At 43.2% G+C, this 21,651-nt stretch overlaps 1 pseudogene; it reads left to right on the forward strand.

The window, feature by feature from the left end:
- Positions 1-7,961: 7,961 nt before the first annotated feature.
- On the forward strand, positions 7,962-11,886 carry LOC118394844 (CCN family member 1-like; annotated as a pseudogene).
- The last annotated feature ends 9,765 nt before the right edge of the window (positions 11,887-21,651 follow it).

Genomic DNA, 21,651 nt, shown 5'->3' on the forward strand with positions numbered 1-21,651 from the left:
CTGCTCTCACTCTTTCAGCTATTGGCTCAATGCCCTTCTGTGAGAGTAACATGCCCATAAACACCAATTTGTCTATGTTGAACTGACATTTCTTTGAGTTGAGAGTCAGCCCACAGTTCTCCAGCCTATTGGGGACAGCATGTAGCCACTGGTCATGGGTCTCCTTGTCCGGGACGTGGACGTTGATGTCATCCGATATGTTCTCCACCCCCTCGATGCCTGCCAGTGCTGTTGCGATTTCATGTTGATACTGCTCGCTCGCAGATTAAACTCCAAATATGAGTATTTTATATCTATATATCCCATTATGCACTGAAAACGTTGTTATGCCTCCCGACTCTGGTGTTGGCTCCAATTGATAATAGCCCCATTTAAGATCCAGTTTACTGAACATGACAGACCCATTCATTCCTTGCAAAAGTTAATCTACTGTGGGGATTTGGTACCTGCCACGTATGATTGCTGTGTTCGCTTGTCTCATTCCCAGACACAGTCTTATGTCGCTGTCCGGTTTTGGCACTACCACTACCGGATTCACCCATGGTGTGGCACCATCCACTCTCTCCATTAAGTTTTGTAGTTCCTCTATCTTTTTCACCATAGCTTCTCTCAGTTGGTATGGTTTACTCCTAAGGGCCTGTGCTACTGGTGTCACATGTTTTATCAACATGTAGGTTGATCTGCTTTGTGTTTAGCTTACCCACCCCTTCAAACAACTTGGGGTATTGGTGATTTATCTGTGTTTTCACATTTGTCACTGCTGCTTTGTCAACGCCAACTTTTAGCACACCCAATTTGATGGCAGTCTCGTTTACCTAGCAACGGTTACCTTACAATTAACTCAGCCTGTGTGCTGCGCTTGCTTGCCTGTCTTTATTTGACATGTGAAAACCCCTTTTACTGGTAATGACTTGCTTGACGAGAATGCATTAGCTTTTTATCAGTCAGTGATGAACGGCACCTGATTTCCTTGGCTTTCAACATTTCCCATGTGCTCTCATCTACTATGTTACTGGTGGCCCCAGAGTCATAAATAAATTGAATGAATTGAATAAATTGACCCCTCCCACTGAGGACGTGATCCTGTCTGTGTTACTGTTCTCATTTACCACAAATACATAGTCTCGGTTTTGTTCCTCTGAAATAACATGTTTCACAGTCTGTTTCGAGTAACCTTAGGTCTTGCACATTTTTGCAAAATGGTCCGTCCCATTACATTTCTTGCAGGTCTGTCCAGGTGCTGGACAAGTAAGGTCCTTTGCAAAACGATCTGCATGTCCACAACGATATCACTTATTTTCGTCTTTTCCTTCTGCATTCTGTCTCTGACTCTTTTTGTGTTATTTCCCCTCCTTTTTGAAAAAATCTTTAGCGTGTACTCACATGCATTGCGGACATTTGCACTTCAATTCTTTCATTGTGCGACTAGCTCTAATGACCGCGCTAATGTTAGCCCATCGCCCTCCTCCAATAGTTTTCAGCGCACACATTCCGTATTACACTTGCTCAGTATAGCATCTCTAATCTGATTGTCCTTATCTCCAGCAAAGACACAGTCTTTAGCTGCTTGTCTAAGACGAGTAACAAATTGCTAAACTTCTCAGCAGTTTTCTGTGTCAGTTGATAAAAGGTCTGTCTCGCGAACACTGTGTTCACCTGTGGCACGAAGTATGCATTTAACACAGCCACAGCCCTGACGTTGTCAGTTGGTTCTCCGGTGTCTGCGAGTGTGGAGAAAATGTCCTGCACATCTGTCCCAGCATGATGTAGATGCAAAGCTCTCCTCCGTTGTTTTGTAACCGCATCAACGTCACCGGGTGGTATTAATCCTTTTTACCATCCGTGAACAGCTCAAACGCCATCATCCACTTGGTCCAGCGTGGACCTAGGGTAGCAGGCTCACTGTTGCAGTCAAACTTTGGTACAGTGTTTTCCATCTTGACGACACAAACTCACTTTTCAGATTTAACTATCATTTTCAAACGTTATCCTCGTCGCCATTGTTCAATCCTATACTTACAACTTGTGCAAAGTACTGAATTAAATCAACCAGACTCAAGTGGTAAACTTCAACATGTCTTTACTCCATCACTGTCCGTGTAACAAACCCCACATTTTTTTTACTGATTTGGTGACTTCCTGTATCTGTACGTCACATCAAAATACTAATCCACTGGTCAAAATCCACAGTATATCAGCTTTGACTTATTACCTAATATGGTTCCATAAAAATCATTCGACAATGCGTGGGAAGTGGGGCTATGTAGGAAAAAGTTCTACTCAAAACCCCAAATTCAGCAATTTTATTGTTCAGAGCTTTGTGATGCATGCTCCTCAAATATTAGGTCTGCTGTTGGCCTGGATTTGACTCGACTGACCCATATGCACTCTCAAGTTAGACAAGGACTAAATGAAAAGGTATGCCAGTCTGTTTTGCTAAGTTCCCTACTCACGCAAATCATCCTGAAGTAAAGGACAGGAATGAAAGGTGGAAAGTATTTTCCCACCTCATAATTGCTGTTGTTCTTTGATGTGGGTATAAGGGTATATTTCCAAAGGCACCTGCCAGGTTCATCCTGAATGGAATGTTCCTTCAGGCATTCCTCAAGCACATTCTGTAATCTCCTTTAGTCTTCTCTCAATCCGGACTCACTCTGGCTGAACAAAAAATTCCAGGAGGGGTCAAACATTCCAAACTCTCTTAGGCAAAGTACTCCTCTTGTTAAGAAAGACATTTAGGTTAGACATACATTTACTTATCCACCCACAACCAGATGGGTGACTGACAGGCATTTCAAATATGACTAGAGATAATAATAATAATTGTAATAATAACTTTTCAATTCAGTTAAAAATATATATTTTTAAAGTACTAACAAAGAAAAAAGACAGTAAGAAGGAGAATTAAAATAAAAGATCTGAGATATAAGATGAGGCTAAACCAGGCCTTAAACGTGATTAATAACATTTTGAAATCTATTCTAAAAGTGACTGGTAGCCAGTGTAGAGAAGCTAAATAGGTGTGATATGGTTACATTTTCTGGTGCCGAGCTGCAGCATTTTGAACTAACTGTAGACGACGGAGTGATTTATGACTGAGACATATACAATGAGTTACAGTAATATAGGTGTGAGGAAATAAAAACACATAACTTTCTTTAGATCAGTGACTGAAATAAAATACATGACTTTAGATATATTTCTTGAATGTTAAAAGCAGGACTGGGCAACCTTCTTTACATGCAGCTCAAGGTTTAGGTCAAAGTCAACAAAATCGCCAAGGTTTTTGGCCATAGGCTTTACATTGGTGGACAAATGACCAAGGTTATTCACAATCTGTGTTCTAGCAAGGTGGGGGCCAAATAATAAAAAACGGATTTCTTATAATTGAGCTCGAAAACATGTGAAGGCTAGCTTGGTCGCTGAGTCTGATCGGTAAATAAAGCTGTGTGTCATCCGCATAGCAGTAAAACTGAATGTTATGCTTGCGGATGATGTCACCAAGGGGAAGCATTTACAGGGAAAAAAGGAAGGGGCCTAGAATTTACCCCTGAGGGACACCATAGTGAATAGGTGCTGGGGACAATGCTGAACCACCCATTCTCACTGAGAAACACCAGCCACATGAATATGACTTGAACTAGTCAATACTATTGATCATAACATCCTCGTTGACCGACTGGAGAGGTGGTTGGGAATCTTGCCCGGAGATTCCCAACCACCTCTCCAGTCGGTCAACGAGGATGTTATGATCAATAGTATCACATGCGGAAATGAGATCCAAAAGAACTAGAATAGAGCATTCACTGGCATCAGCAGCCAACTGGAGGTCATTACTGTCTTTCAATAAAGCAGTTTCCGTACTGTGAAGTTTGCAGAAGCCTGACTGGAATTTTTTCAAATACGTTGTTTATATTCAAATAAGCCACCAATTGCTTGAAAACAACTTAAAAAAAAAAAAAGTTTAGAGATCGTGCCTTCAAAAGCCAGCAGCATACTCCCCTGCATCCCAGTGCTGGCCTGCTTCTGAAACTAAGCAGGGTTGGTACTGGTCGGTCCCTGGATGGGAGACCAGATGCTGCTGGAAGTGGTGTTGGAGGGCCAGTAGGAGGCCCTTTCCTCTGGTCTAAAAAAAATATCCCAATGATTGGGGTAAACTGAACCAGGGTGTCTGTAGTGACGCCTCTAGCACTGAGATGCAGTGCCTTAGACCACTGCACCACTCGGGTGCCCTGTGTAGGGTGCTGTCTTTCAGATGGGACGTTAAATGTGTGTCCTGACTCTCTGTGGTCACTTATTGCAAGAGTAGGGATGTTAACCCCCGGTGTCCTGGCTAAATTCATAATCTGGCCCTCATACCATCACAATCACCGAATCATCCCCAGATTACAATTGGCTCATTCATCCCCCTCTTCCCTGTAAAAATTCCCAAAGGTCGTTGCTGTGAATGTGTTCTCAGTCAACTTACCTGGTTAAAGAAAAGATAATTACCCATTTTGTCATGTTACAGCAAGGTGAGACTCTGGCAAACAGTTTATTCTTGGTTTTAACTGGTGCCACCGAGTCTAAAGTAGCCTGACATATGTCATGAAAACTGTTCATCGGTGTGACGACAAAGAACAAGAACATCAGTAGAGGATACTAAAAGCCTTTACGAATGTTCTAGCAGTTGTGGAGAAAAGGATGCGAGGGCGAGTGGTGACAGATATTTGTAGGAGGAGGAGAAAGCATTTTAATAGTTCTAAGCCCTTAGATCGCAATATCTATTTACGAAGCTAAGATGGTCGCAAAATTGATCCTTTAGCCACTTGATTTTGAACTTTAGGACCCCATAGGTATACAAAGTTTTTGATGAAACATTGAATTTGTCCCCTTCTGCTTTAGCCCATAGAAATGCATTGAATAACACATTCATACATGGCAAAACAGAAAGTCCAAAAATAAATAATAAGGAACAAGGTTTTGAACTGTCTGTCCTATATCTGAGATATAAGTAAAAGGAGTATTGAAAAATATATAATAATGTACAGCCCGGTACTGGGTTGGTTACCTTCAATTGACTCCCCTGAAGCTTGTATGCGTCATAGAGCAGAACAATCGACACCTTTATGCACATGAGCGTCTCCTGTGTTGATATTGGTGTCATATGGTTCAGTCCTAACGGTCAATTTTGTGAGAAGACCTCTTCGAAATGAGGACGTTCAAGATAGAGAGTTCAGACAACTGCCATAAAGCTTGTGGATGTCATAGAGCCAAACAACCGTGAGAGGCTCCCCTCCCCTGACTTGAACTAGTCAATACTATTGATCATAACATCCTCGTTGACCGACTGGAGGTGGTTGGGAATCTTGCCCGGAGATTCCCAACCACCTCTCCAGTCGGTCAACGAGGATGTTATGATCAATAGTATCACATGCAGAAATGAGATCCAAAAGAACTAGAATAGAGCATTCACTGGCATCAGCAGCCAACTGGAGGTCATTACTGTCTTTCAATAAAGCAGTTTTCGTACTGTGAAGTTTGCAGAAGCCTGACTGGAATTTTTCTAATAAGTTGTTTATATTCAAATAAGCCACCAATTGCTTGAAAACAACTTTTTAAAAAAGTTTAGAGATCGTGCCTTCAGAAGCCAGCAGCATACTCCCCTGCATCCCAGTGCTGGCCTGCTTCTGAAACTAAGCGGGGTTGGTACTGGTCGGTCCCTGGATGGGAGACCAGATGCTGCTGGAAGTGGTGTTAGAGGGCCAGTAGGAGACCCTTTCCTCTGGTCTAAAAAAATGGATAAAATATTTTTCCCTCCTGAATCTACACACCATACCCCATAATCACAAAGCATAAACAGTTTTTAGACATTTTTACAAATGCATAAAAAAAAAAAAAACGATACCTTATTTACATAAGTATTCAGACCCTTTACTATGAGACTCTAAATTGAGCTCAGGTACATCCTGTCTCCATTGATCATCCTTGAGATGTTTCAACGACTTGATTGGACTCCACCTGTGGTAAATTCAATTGATTGGACTTGATTTGGAAAGGCACACACCTGTCTATATAAGGTCCCAGAGTTGACAAGGCATGTCAGAGCAAAACCCAACTCATGAGGTCCAAGGAATTGTCCGAAAGAGCTCTGAGACAGGATTCTGTCGAGGCACAGATCTGGGGAAGGGTAACAAAAAATGTCTGCGGTATTGATGGTCCCAAAGAACACAGTGGCCTCCATCGTTCTTTAATGGTAGAAGTTTGGAACCACCAAGACTCTTCCTAGAGCTGGCCGCCCGGCCAAACTGTACAATTAGGGGAGAAAGGCCTTGGTCAGGGAGGTTACGAAGAACTCGAGGGTGACTCTAACAGAGCTCTACAGTTCCTCTGTGGACAAGGGAGAACCTTCCAGAAGGACCACCATTTCTGCAGCACCCCACCAATCAGGCCTTTATGGTAGAGTGGCCAGATGGAAGCCACTCCTCAGTAAAAGGCACATGACAGCCCAATTGGAGTTTGCCAAAAGGCACCCAATGACTCTCAGAGCATAAGAAACAAGATTCTCTGGTTTGATGAAACCAAGATTGAACTCTTTGGCCTGAATGCCAAGCATCGCATCTGGAGGAGACCTGGCACCATCCCTACGGTGGTGGTGGCAGCATCATGCTGTGGGGATGTTTTTCAGCAGCAGGGACTGGGAGACTAGTCAGGATCGAGGCAATGATGAACGAAGCAAAGTACAGAGAGAGCCTTGATGAAAACCTGTTCTAGAGCGCCCAGGACCTCAGACTGGGGCAACGACCATAAGCACACAGCCAAGACAATACATGAGTGGTTTTGGGACAAGTCTCTGAATGTCCTTGAGTGGCCCGGCCAGAGCCCGGACTTGAACCTGATCGAACATCTCTGAAGAGACCTGAAAATAGCTGTGCAGCGACGCTCCCCATCCAACCTGACAGAGCTTGAGAGGATCTACAGAGAAGAATGGGAGAAACTCCACAAATACAGGTGTGCCAAGCTTGTAGCTTCATGCCCAAGAAGAGTCGAGGCTGTAATCGCTGCCAAAAGGGCTTCAACAAAGTACTGAGTAAAGGGTCTGAATACAGTTTTTTTTGTTTTTCTATTTGCACAAAAAAAAAAATGTTAATATGGGTGTGTGTAGATTGATGAGGGGAAAAAACGATTGAATCCATTTTAGAATAAGGCTGTAACTTTAAAAAAAATAACTAAAAAAGCATGAAAATAAAGCATGAAAATATAAATGTCATTGGAAATAATAAGAACTTATTATTCAGATATCTTACATTCACACAGGGTAGCCTAGTGGTTAGAGCGTTGGACTAGTAACCGGAAGGTTGCAAGTTCAAACCCCCGAGCCGACAAGGTACAAATCTGTCGTTCTGCCCCTGAACAGGCAGTTAACCCCACTGTTCCTAGGTCGTTATTGAAAATAAGAATTTGTTCTTAACTGACTTGCCTGGTTAAATAAAGGTAAAATAAAAAACCGATCGAGACATGAATAGCTTGCCGGATTAACAGAGGCATTCAGGGGAGTTCGAGAAACATAAATTAGGTCACTTACATTAACCGCACTACGGGACATAGTATGCTATCTAGGTTGCTAATTATGACGGGAAGGACTGGAGCAACACCAGACCAAGACAGCAATAATAAGGGAATTAATTCCAAAACAAACAGTGACCATAGCTTGAGGGCAATATTCTAAACACCTGGGCTGACCTAACCCTAGGGAGACCGATTTCTTCCATTCAGTTAGCCATAGAAATATGTCGCTCATCTTGTAATATTTCGGCTTACTTTCATCCTAGCTCTCTAAGGAAATGGTTAAGAGTGCTGATCCATCACATTTAGCCCCTCCCAGGGCATCTCATATTCTCATAGTATCATCTGATGAGCTGTTTTCATCACGAATATGAACAAATAAAAAGTACCAGTTCCCCAGGGATCACAGGTATCTTTATACAGGTATTTTGATACCAATTGTGCATTTATTCCTTGTCATTATCTTTCTATAATTTTTCTTTCTGCATTTGTTGGGAAGTGTCCAAGCATTTCACTGTTAGTCTACACCATGTTGTTTACAAGGCATGTGACAATTACAATTTGGGGCCCACTTTAGGACAGGAAAGACAACACATAAATATCTTAAAATAAATAGCCTAGTTTCCGACATGAAATAGCCTGTAACATGGTCATGGAAACATTGTAAGAATTAAAGTAGACAGGGTGGTATTTGGCTTGAATGGAGGAAGCATTGGGAGACATTTCTCGCATAGCTTTGGAACAGTTCACCCGTCAGCTAACGCACACGTCAGATCTTTTTCGGATATAAAAGAGGAGAGGGGGACACCAGAGAACCCAGTAAGTCTGTAGGTAGTTTACATTGCGTATTCCGTGTGCAAACGCGTGGATTGATCCATCTAAATTAGCCTCTATCTTTGCTAAAATTGTACCAGTAGACATGAAGATTTTGGCGCTTTCCTTTGTTGTTTTCCTCTATGGGAGATTAAATTCGGTAAGAAAACATATAGCCTAATTCATGATCATTCATAGCCTACAAGAATATGCGTGATTGATTGCCAATGCCCAGGGTGGGTGGTGCTTGATGGCGATTAAGATCCCCACTCCATCCTACAGTCGAATATATTTTTTTAGGAGAAATCACAAATTAAGTCAACATTTCTCTTATAACATGTTTCTGGTATTTTAGGCATCAGCATCTTGTCCCTCCGAATGTTCGTGTCCTCGTGAGGTAGGCCTACCCAGGTGCGAACCAGGAATCAGCTTTGTGTCAGACGGCTGTGGATGCTGCAAAGTCTGCGCTCGGCAGCTCAATGAAGACTGCAGCAAGACAGAGCCATGCGACCACATCAAGGGACTGGAGTGCAATCTTGGGGCTGCTTCTGGCACAGCTAAAGGCATCTGTCGTGGTATGATAAAGTTGTATAGGAAACAATAATTCTGATACCCTGCTGCGGTCATTGATAGTCTATTACTTCTACAAATCTAGCTCCTATGGGTTTTGATGTAGAGATGTAGTTTTAAAAAACGTGTTTATTGTTTTAAATAAGGAATTATGCTTCTGGTTTATTTACGGAGCATTCTCTATAATTAGAATATTACACTTGACTAGGGTTGCAAAGCTACCAGTAATTTACCAAAGTTAGCAGAATCTTCAGTAATTCGGTAATTAAAAGGTAATATACTCGAATAACTTATAAAATATATATTCATATATAGCATTGATTTTTATATCTGTGTCCATATTGTCGATGTTTCTAGTGGATAGACCATATGGTTCAAGAGAAAATAGCCTAATTGGTGAAAAAAAGCATATATTCAACAATGGCATTATTTTCTACTTAACTTTGCAACTATTGACTATTTTCACAACTGCCACAAATTTAGCGCCAAAACAAAGACATATTAAAATAAATACAAATGTGTAAAAAAATAATATTTCATGCTGAAACCCTCATTAAACACCAATGGTATTCACTAAGTTGATGGTTTATATTTAGGATAATGTTTTAAAGCTTTGTCATTTTCATTTATATTTTAAAATATTATTTTTTAATTTTATATATTATACATGTAAAAGACTACACAGAGGGCCAGAGATAATTACAGACACCTGTGATAATCTGAAGTACCCCAAAAAAGGCCACTAGATCTCATCTGATAAAATTCCCCCAAATACTTGAAAGTTAACACAATTCTGGTTATTTTACTGGTAATGTTAGAAAGTTTCCAGTAATATACGCTGCCTTTGTAACCCTGCGCTTGACTCACATAGTAACAGTCTCCCCATCTGCTTCTCCAAACAGCCAAAACAGATGGAAGACCCTGCGAGTACAACAGCAAGATCTACCAGAATGGAGAGAGCTTCCTTTCCAACTGCAAGCACCAGTGTACGTGCATGGATGGTGCCGTGGGGTGTATGCCCCTGTGCCCCCAGCAGCTCTCCCTGACCAAACTGGGCTGTGCCAAACCCAAGCTGGTCAAAGTACCTGGTCGCTACTGTGAGGAGCTAGTCTGCCCTGAGGAGGGGAACGTGTTGGGCTCAGCCTCAGCAGACAAGGTCAGAAAAGATGGCCGACAGGATAAACATTCCGAAGATGACCTCACAAACAAGAACGAGCTGGTGTCTGTCGACAGAGGAGGACTCAAGTCTTTACCTGGTGAGTCAATTGAACTCTGTTTATTCCAGTGATTAGGTTAGTGGATTTATTGAGCTCCAATTAATGTTCAGCCTCAGTTAACATCCAGATGGTTAAATGGAAATTCCATTTATCAACAATCGATGTGTCATCCAGGGGTGTAGCCAGAAATCCTTTGGGGGTGGGCCTGCATAAATTTGGATGGGCCAAGTAGTATTTTTGTAATAATAATGTATCATTGTTTTGTTTTTGCTCAATCTGATTGGGTGGGCCTGGCTCCCCAGTGGGCAGGCTTGTGCCCACCCATGCCTTCACCCCTGTTATCATCTCACATTAGATTTAAACCAGTAGAGGATGCTGAGGGGAGGACGGCTCATAGTAATGGCTGGAACAGAGTGAATGGAATGGCATCAAACCATGTGTTTGATGTATTTGTTTCCATTCAACTTATTCTTTTCCAGCCAATACCACGAGCCTGTCCTCCCCAATTAAGGTGCCACCAACCTCCTGTGATTTGAACTCATGTCCAATTTGCTTGAAGTGTTGTGGGACCTGGCCCTCATTGCACATTGAATAATTGTCTGGCCATCTTTTCCCCACAGCTTTCAGAAGTAAGCCTGAGAGTCGCCTGATGTCCAAGGGGAACAAGAGGTGTGTGACTCAGACCACAGCCTGGTCCCCCTGTGCCAAGTCCCGTGGCACAGGAGTATCCTCCCGGCTCACCAACAACAACAGCCAGTGCAAGCTGGTGAAGGAGACTCGTCTCTGTGAGTTCCGCCTTGCTCCCAGTCAGCCTACTCCAGCCTCAAGGTATACATCAAATCAAACCGACAATGCCATGCCATGCCATCACCTGGGTGACACTGAATCATAAGGACGTGTATGTCTAGTCCATCAACATTCGGATCACACATTGTTCTTCTTCTCCTCTCACCAACAGAAGGGTAAGGAGTGCAGTCGTATTGAAAAGGCCAGCCCTCCATTGAAACAGACCTACGCAGATTGCAGCAGTGTGAACAAGTTCCGTCCCAGGTACTGTGATTCCTGTCTGGACGGGCGCTGCTGCACCTCTCAGCAGACCCAGACTATGACGGTCTGCTTTGAGGACGGAGACACCTTCAGCAAGGATGTCATAGTCAGAGTCCTGTCCATGTGACTTCAACTGTTTCCATAGCAATGAGAGGCCCTGTATGTTCTACAGGCTCTCCAATGATATCCACAAGTACAGAGACTGAAGGGAAGGGAAGGTTGAGGGAATAAAAGTGTGGGAGATGAGAGGTAGGATAACTCCAGATGTGCACCGTTATGCTGGAGACATTTATTCAGAGGATTTTTTAAATGAATTGCTTCGTAATATTGGAGCGTTACTGGTTGCTTCGATATGGAGCGTAATGCTATGTTGAAATATTTCACTTCATTGACAACTTATGTTGTGTTTATTCAAACAAGGCATGAGATGCACTAGAGTTTTGAATGCATGCCTATGTTTTTGTGTATCTATTCAAAAAAAAGTACATTCAACATGAAAACTTTGAAAAGACAGTGTCGTTTCTTTGTGGCATCTACTAAAATTATTAATTTTCAATATCACAATATTAGTAATATTTATCTATAACATTTTTACGTTTTATTAAGATGTGATAGGCCATAATGGAAAATTATATTTGAGCATTTATTTTGTTTTATGTATGTAATTAATAAAATATGTATTTATGGAACCTGATGCTCTGTCGTGAATGAGTAGATATCACATAATCCTATTGTGGCGCCGGAGGAGATGGCTGCCGTTTTACGGGCTTTTAACCAATTGTGCATGTTTTTTCTGCGTTATTTGTAACTTATTTTGTACATAATGTTTCTGCCACCATCTTTTATGACCAAAAATAACTTCAGGATATCAGAACAGCGATTTCCCGCCTCGTACTGGACGGAGATTTACTTTAACGAGTCGGACGCAAAAGATTTACTTCAGACACTGGACATGGCCCAAATCCCAGTCATTTGCATTAAGAAGAGATTGAGATATAAGGGTCATAGGTTGGGGTGCATTGTAAGAATCCGACAGCGAGTGGGTAACCCACCTCTACCATCAGGTCTATTAGCCAACATGCAATCACTGGATAATAAACGTGATGAGCTCCGATCAAGACTATCCTACCAACGGGACATTAAAAACTGTAATATCTTATGTTTCACTGAGTCGTGGCTGAACGACGACATGGATGACATACAGCTGGCTGGGTTTTCTGTGCATCGGCAATATAGAACATCTGCCTCCGGTAAGACAAGGGGTGGCGGTCTGTGTCTATTTGTCAATCACAGCTGGTGCACAAAATCAAATATTAATGACGTTTCGAGGTTTGCTAGCTTGAGGTTTAGTATCCCATGATAAGCTGTAGAACACACTATTTACCAAGAGAGTTTTCATCTATATTTTAGCTGTCTATTTACCACCACAAACCGATCCTGGCACTAAGACCGCACTCAACGAGCTGTAAAAGGCCATAAGCAAACATGGAAATGTTCATCCAGAGGCGGTGCTCCTAGTGGCCGGGGATTTTAATACAGGAAACTTAAATCCATGTTTCCTAATTTCTACCAGCATGTTACATGTACATGTACAACCAGAAAGAAAACTCTATACCGCCTTTACTCCACACACAGAGACATGTACAAAGCTCTCCTTCGCCCTCCATTTGGCAAATCTGACCATAACTCTATCCTCCTGATTCCTGCTAACAAGCAAAAACTAAAGCAGGAATTACCAGTGACTCGCTCAATACGGAAGTGGTCAGATGACACAGATGCTAAGCTACAGGACTGTTTTGCAAGCACAGACAGGAATATGTTCAGGGATTCTTCCGATGGCACTGTGGAGTTCACCGCATTGGTCACTGGCTTCATCAATAAGTGCATCGATGACGTCGTCCCACAGTGACCGTATGTACCCCAACCAGAAGCCATGGATTACAGGCAACATCCGGACTGAGCTAAAGGGTAGAGTTTCCGCTTTCAAGAAGCGGGACTCTAACCCAGACGCTTATAAGAAATCCCGCTATGTCCTCCAACGAACCATCAAACAGGCAAAGCATCAATAAAGGTACAAGATTGAATCCTACCACACCGGCTCTGACACTTGTCGGATGTGGCAGGGATTGCAAACTATTATGGATTACAAAGGGAAGCACAGCTGTGAGCTTCCCAGTGACACAAGCCTACCAGATGAGCTAAATTACTTCTATGCTTGCTTCGTGGCAAGTAACACTGAAACATGCATGAGAGTATCAGCTGTTCCAGACGACTGTGTGATCATGCTCTCTGTAGCCGATGTGAGTAAAACCTTTAAATAGGTCAACATTCACAAGGCCGCAGGACCAGACAGATTACCAGGACATGTACTCCGAGCATGCGCTGATCAACTGGCAAGTGTCTTCACTGACATTTTCAACCTCTCCCTGACTTGAGTCTGTAATACCAACACGTTTCAAGCAGACCACCATAGTCCCTGTGCCCAAGAACACCAAGATAACCTGCCTAAATGACTACCGACCTTTAGCACTCACGTCTGTTGTCATGAAGTGCTTTGAAATGCGGGTCACGGCTCACATCAACACCATTATCCCAGGAACCCTAGACCCACTCCAATTTGCATACAGCACCAACAAATCCAGAGAGGATGCAATCTCGATTGCACTCCACACTGCCCTTTCCCACCTGGACAAAAGGAACACCTACATGAGAATGCTATTCATTGACTACAACTCAGTATTCAACACCATAGTTCACTCAAAGCTCATCACTAAGCTAAGGACCCTGTGATTAAACACCTCTCTCTGCAAGTGGATCATAGACTTCCTAACGGGCCGCCCCCCAGGTGGCAAGGGTCGGTAACAACACATCTGCCATGCTGATCCTCAAAACAGGGGTCCCTCAGGGGTTCATGCTCAGTCCCCTCCTGTTCACCCATGACTGCATGGCCAAGCAAGACTCCAACACAATCATTAAACTTGCTGATGACACAACAGTGGCCTGCTCACTGACAATGATGAAACAGCCTATAGGGAAGAGGTCAGAGACCTGGCAGTGTGGTGCCAGGATAACAACCTCTACCACAATGTGATCAAGACAAAGGAGATGATCATGGACTACATGAAAAGGAGGGCCGAGCACATCCCCATTCTCATCGAAGGGGCTGTGGTGGACCAGGTTGAGAGCTTCAAGTTCATTGGTGTCCACATCACCAACAAACTTTCATGGTCCAAACACACTAAGACAGTTGTGAAGAGGGCATGACAAAGCCTATTCCTCCTCAGGAGACAGGAGAAAGATTTGGCATGGGCCCTCAGATCCTGAAAAAGTTCTACAACTGCACCACCGAGAACTGGTTGCATCACCGCCTGGTATGGCAAGTGCTCAGCCGCCGACCGCAATGCACTACAGAGGGCAGTGCATATGGCCCAGTACATCACTGGGGCCAGGCTTCCTGCCATCCTGTACCTCTATACCAGGCGATGTAAGATACAAATTGCCAAAGACTACAGCCACCCAAGTCATAGACTGTTCTCTCTGCCACTGCATGGCAAGCGGTACCAGAGCATCAAGTCTAGGTCCAAAATGCTTCTATCCTCAGGCCATAAGATTCCTGAACATCTAACCAAATGGCTCCACGGACTATTTGCATTGTCCCCCGCACCCGATTTTTACGCTGCTGCTACTCTGTTAATTATCTATGCATAGTCACTTATCTACATGTACACATTACCTCAATGAACCGGTGCCCTTGCACATTGACTCTGTACCGGTACCCCCTGTATAAAGCCTCGTTATTGTTATTTTATTGTTGCTCTTTAATTATTTTTTATTTGTCTATTTTCATATTTCTTCATTTATTTATTGTTTTCTTCAGTTTATTTATTAGAAAAGCCAAGGCTAAATTTTCTTCCTGCAACACTAACTCAAAAAAGTTCTGGGACACTGTAAAGTCCATGGAGAATAAGAACACCTCCTCCCAGCTGCCCACTGCACTGAAGATAGGAAACACTGTCACCACTGATAAATCCACCATAATTGAGAATTTCAATAAGCATTTTTCTACGGCTGGCCATGCTTTCCACCTGGCTACTCCTACCCCGGTCAACAGCACTGCACCCCCAACAGCAACTCGCCCAAGCCTTCCCCATTTCTCCTTCTCCCAAATCCATTCAGCTGATGTTCTGAAAGAGCTGAAAAATCTGGACCCCTACAAATCAGCCGGGCTAGACAATCTGGACCCTTTCTTTCTAAAATTATCTGCCGAAATTGTTGCCACCCCTATTACTAGCCTGTTCAACCTCTCTTTCGTGTCGTCTGAGATTCCCAAAGATTGGAAAGCAGCTGCGGTCATCCCCCTCTTCAAAGGTGGGGACCCAAACTGCTACAGATCTATATCTATCCTACCATGCCTTTCTAAGGTCTTCGAAAGCCAAGTCAACAAACAGATTACCGACCATTTCGAATCTCACCATACCTTCTCTGCTATGCAATCTGGTTTCAGAGCTGGTCATGGGTGCACCTCAGCCACGCTCAAGGTCCTAAACGATATCTTAACCGCCATCGATAAGAAACATTACTGTGCAGCCGTATTCATTGATCTGGCCAAGGCTTTCGACTCTGTCAACCACCACATCCTCATCGGCAGACTCGACAGCCTTGGTTTCTCAAATGATTGCCTCGCCTGGTTCACCAACTACTTCTCTGATAGAGTTCAGTGTGTCAAATCGGAGGGTCTGCTGTCCGGACCTCTGGCAGTCTCTATGGGGGTGCCACAGGGTTCAATTCTTGGACCGACTCTCTTCTCTGTATACATCAATGAGGTCGCTCTTGCTGCTGGTGAGTCCCTGATCCACCTCTACGCAGACGACACCATTCTGTATACTTCCGGCCCTTCTTTGGACACTGTGTTAACAACCCTCCAGGCAAGCTTCAATGCCATACAACTCTCCTTCCGTGGCCTCCAATTGCTCTTAAATACAAGTAAAACTAAATGCATGCTCTTCAACCGATCGCTACCTGCACCTACCCGCCTGTCCAACATCACTACTCTGGACGGCTCTGACTTAGAATACGTGGACAACTACAAATACTTAGGTGTCTGGTTAGACTGTAAACTCTCCTTCCAGACCCATATCAAACATCTCCAATCCAAAGTTAAATCTAGAATTGGCTTCCTATTTCGCAACAAAGCATCCTTCACTCATGCTGCCAAACATACCCTTGTAAAACTGACCATCCTACCAATCCTCGACTTTGGCGATGTCATTTACAAAATAGCCTCCAATACCCTACTCAACAAATTGGATGCAGTCTATCACAGTGCAATCCGTTTTGTCACCAAAGCCCCATATACTACCCACCATTGCGACCTGTACGCTCTCGTTGGCTGGCCCTCGCTTCATACTCGTCGCCAAACCCACTGGCTCCATGTCATCTACAAGACCCTGCTAGGTAAAGTCCCCCCTTATCTCAGCTCGCTGGTCACCATAGCATCTCCCACCTGTAGCACACGCTCCAGCAGGTATATCTCTCTAGTCACCCCCAAAACCAATTCTTTCTTTGGCCGCCTCTCCTTCCAGTTATCTGCTGCCAATGACTGGAACGAACTACAAAAATCTCTGAAACTGGAAACACTTATCTTCCTCACTAGCTTTAAGCACCAACTGTTAGAGCATCTTACAGATTACTGCACCTGTACATAGCCCACCTATAATTTAGCCCAAACAACTACCTCTTTCCCAACTGTATTTAATTAATTAATTTATTTATTTTGCTCCTTTGCACCCCATTATTTTTACTTCTACTTTGCACATTCTTCCATTGCAAAACTACCATTCCAGTGTTTTACTTGCTATATTGTATTTACTTTGCCACCATGGCCTTTTTTGCCTTTACCTCCCTTCTCACCTAATTTGCTCACATTGTATAGACTTGTTTATACTGTATTATTGACTGTATGTTTGTTTTACTCCATGTGTAACTCTGTGTTGTTGTATCTGTCGAACTGCTTTGCTTTATCTTGGCCAGGTCGCAATTGTAACTGAGAACTTGTTCTCAACTTGCCTACCTGGTTAAATAAAGGTGAAATAAAACATTTAAAAAATTAAAAAATTTAGTGAATACTTTAACACTTATTTTTTTCTTATAACTGCATCACTGGTTAAGGGCTTGTAAGTAAGCATTTTACTGTAAGGCCTACCTACACCTGTTGTATTTGACGCATGTGACAAATTCAATGTGATTTGATCAAAGTGGTTTAGTGTTTGGTACCCCGTTGGACAGTAGTTCTAACTTAGGTCTATTGGCATGGATTTCCCTAGTTTAATCTATCCTCTATCCAGTTATTTTAGAATATGGTTCCCAATAGCTTGTCCGACTCCATACTTAGGCAAGGGATACCTGCCCTGCTGTGTTTCTGGCTGACCCACTTCTGAGGCGATCTAGATTTGAATGGATGGATCAAATGTGTACATTTCTTTCATTTAGTAGTTTATTGTGTTGGTAAATCACATAGTACCATCTAATCCAGCTCCTACATTACACTCAGTGCCCACAAACATCAAACCCTCATAAAACCTCTATATACATCCATAACTGACATCAAGTCTATTTTCATACAGCAGGTGTCTATAAACAGATATGTGGGTCAGAATCCAACTGCTGAGGAGACTGGTAGACACATAAGATGAGGGACTGCCAAATCTGATGTACTGTGTGTGTGTCAGTACAATACCTTCCCTTCTGCTCAACATGTCAGGTATCAGCATGAAAGCGAGAATATATTCCAGTAAATAGATGGGTGTGTGAGAGTGTGTGTGTGTGAGTGAGAGATGCATACACCCAAGCATGACTGACAGTGTTAAATATACAAGTTCCGACTTGGACTGGGGGGGGATTAGGGCATTGACGCACACAGAAGTGAAATACGTCCATCTCGTGTCTGTGGAGTACAATGGAGCTTTGTCTGTGAAAACTTGAGGAGGGATGCCTGCTTTGTGGAAGAGGTCCACATCTAAGCTTTGCAGAATTCCATACTCCTCCTTGGACAGCCTCCAAGGTCTATTCCAAGTTCACGTCTACTGATCCTAACAGCATATTCATTAGCTAAGAGCTGACTCGTGAGGTTTTGGTCAATTTAATTTAAATCAATTCAAAAATAAAACAAATTGAAATTTGATATTTATTTCCAAAATTGAAATGGAACTGACCCCAACCCTGTGAGGCAGAGAACTTGACTGACATTATTAGCCTCTTCCCTATACCCTAGGGTTTAATGAGTTTACATAATATCAACTCACCGCCAGACAAATCCAGGCAGGATGATGACTCAAACCAACGCTTAACAGTCCCATAATCATGACATAACCAAACGGTGGTCCAGTACACTGAGTATTCTGTACAACTAATCAATTGCAGTTTTTCTTCTCTTCATGGTCAAGGCAGTCAAAGCGTAAGCATTGACGTGTTTCCTATACCCACCACAAAACCTTCTCTTCTGTGAATGCTGTAAAAGAGAGGTTAGAAACCTCTAAATTACAGCCTCTCCAGTCTCTGGCTGTAATTTAGAAATCCTGGATCTGTACCTTTAACGATGAATGGCAAAGACAAATAGAATGAAGTCATCATCACACTCTTTGGTCCAACTTATGACTGCCAGCTAATACACCCTAACAAAGAATGTATGGCTATCTAATAATCAGTGAAAGGCAACACTGGACAACAGTAATTAATGATTAGGCCCAATGGGAATGACACTGTCCATCTCTGACTCTCACAAGGAGGAACAAATGTTCCTGGATGTCATCACACATGTCAAGTCAAGCTTATGTAACAAAGCAATGAGATGTGCCAAGGTTCCTGTTGGTAGGCCAGTCTAGTTGAGTGCAAGTTATTTAGACTGGAAGCCTTTCAGTATACCCCAAAAACCTCTACAACTCAAGACATCAAAAGTGAAACAGAAAGAGGCCAAGAGGGGAAGTAAAGAAGCATCCTGTGGTTCATGTTGCAGCTACTTTTTTTTATTTATTTTTATTTATTGTCTTTTACATACACCACCAGTCAAAAGTTTGGATACACCTACTTATTCAAGGGTTTTTCTTTATTTTCACTATTTCTACATTGTAAAATAACAGTGAAGACATCAAAACTATGAAATAACACATATGGAATCATGTAGTATCCAAAAAAGGTGTTCATATATTTGAGATTCTTCAAAGTAGCCACCCTTTGCCTCGATGACAGCTTTTCAAACTCTTGGCATTCTCTCAACCAGCTTCACCTGGAGTGGTTTTCCAACAGTCTTGAAGGAGTTCCCACATATGCTGAGCACTTGTCCAACTCATCCCAAACTATTTCAATTGGGTTGAGGTCGGGTGATTGTGGAGGCCAGGTCATCTGATGCAGCACTCGGACGCAATCATTCTCCTTCTTGGTCAAATAGCCCTTACACAGCCTGGGTGTGTGTTGGGTCATTGTTCTGTTGAAAAAATGATAGTCCCACTATCCGCAAACCAGATGGGATGGCGTATTGCTGCAGAATGCTGTGGTAGCCATGCTGGTTAAGTGTGCCTTGAATTCTAAATAAATCAGTGTCACCAGCAAATCACCCCAACACCATCACACCTCCTCCTCCATGCTTCACCGTCGAAACCACACATGCAGAGATTATCCGTTCACCTACTCTGCGTCTCACAAAGACACAGAGTTTGGAACCAAAAATCTCAAATTTGGTCTGAGTCCAAATTTGGACTCAGACCAAAGGACAGATTTCCACCAGTCTAATGTCCATTGCTCGTGTTTCTTGGCCCAAGCAAGTCACCTCTTATTGGTGTCCTTTAGTAGTAGTTTGCAGCAATTCGACTATGAAGGCCTGATACCTGCAGTCTCCTCCGAACAGTTGATGTTGCGATGTGTCTGTTACTTGAACTCTGAAGCATTTATTTGGGCTGCAATCTGAGGTGCAGTTAACTCTAATGAACGTATCCTCTGTAGCAGAGGTAACTCTGGGTTTTCCTTCCCCGTGGCCGTTCTCATGAGAGCCAGTTTTGTCATAGCGCTTGGTTTTTGCGACTGTACTTTCAAAGTCTTGTCATTTTCCGTACTGACTGACCTTCATGTCTTAAAGTAATGATGGACAGTAGTTTCTCTTTGCTTATTTGAGTTGTTCTTGCCATAATATGGACTTGGCCTTTTACCAAATAAGGCTGTTCTGTATACCACCCCTACCTTGGCACACCACAACTGATTGGCTCAAACGCATTAAGAAAATAAATTCCACAAATTAAGTTAGGGCCCACCTGCTAATTGAAATGCATTCCAGGTGACTACCTCGTGAGGCTGGTTGAGAGAATTCCAAGAGTGTGCAAAGCGGTCATTAAGGCAAAGGGTAGCTACTTTAAAGAATCTCAAATATAAAATATACACTGCTCAAAAAAATAAAGGGAACACTTAACAATGTAACTCCAAGTCAATCACACTTCTGTGAAATCAAACTGTCCACTTAGGAAGCAACACTGATTGACAATAAATTTCACATCCTGTTGTGCAAATGGAATAGACAACAGGTGGAAATTATAGGCAATTAGCAAGACACCCCCAATTAAGGAGTGGTTCTGCAGGTGGTGACCACAGACCACTTCTCAGTTCCTATGCTTCCTGGCTGATGTTTTGGTCACTTTTGAATGCTGGCGGTGCTTTCACTCTAGTGGTAGCATGAGACGGAGTCTACAACCCACACAAGTGGCTCAGGTAGTGCAGCTCATCCAGGATGGCACATCAATGCGAGCTGTGGAAAGAAGGTTTGCTGTGTCTGTCAGCGTAGTGTCCAGAGCATGGAGGCGCTACCAGGAGACAGGCCAGTACATCAGGAGATGTGGAGGAGGCCATAGGAGGGCAACAACCCAGCAGCAGGACCGCTACCTCCGCATTTGTGCAAGGAGGAGCAGGAGGAGCACTGCCAGAGCCCTGCAAAATTACCTCCAGCAGGCCACAAATGTGCATGTGTCTGCTCAAATGGTCAGAAACAGACTCCATGAGGGTCGCCAGAGGTAGCCTGACTGCCATTAGGTACCGAGATGAGATCCTCAGACCCCTTGAGACCATATGCTGGTGCGGGTGGTCCTGGGTTCCTCCTAATGCAAGACAATGCTAGACCTCATGTGGCTGGAGTGTGTCAGCAGTTCCTGCAAGAGGAAGGCAGTGATGCTATAGACTGGCCCGCCCGTTCCCCAGACATGAATCCAATTGAGCACATCTGGGAAATCATGTCTCGCTCCATCCACCAACGCCACATTGCACCAGACTGTCCAGGAGTTGGAGGATGCTTTAGTCCAGGTCTGGGAGGAGATCCCTCAGGAGACCATCCACCACCTCATCAGGAGCATGCCCAGGTGTTGTAGGGAGGTCATACAGGCACGTGGAGGCCACACACACTACTGATCCTCATTTGAACTTGTTT

Source organism: Oncorhynchus keta, chromosome 15, assembly GCF_023373465.1.
Source record: "Oncorhynchus keta strain PuntledgeMale-10-30-2019 chromosome 15, Oket_V2, whole genome shotgun sequence".
Taxonomy (NCBI): Eukaryota; Metazoa; Chordata; class Actinopteri; order Salmoniformes; family Salmonidae; genus Oncorhynchus; species Oncorhynchus keta.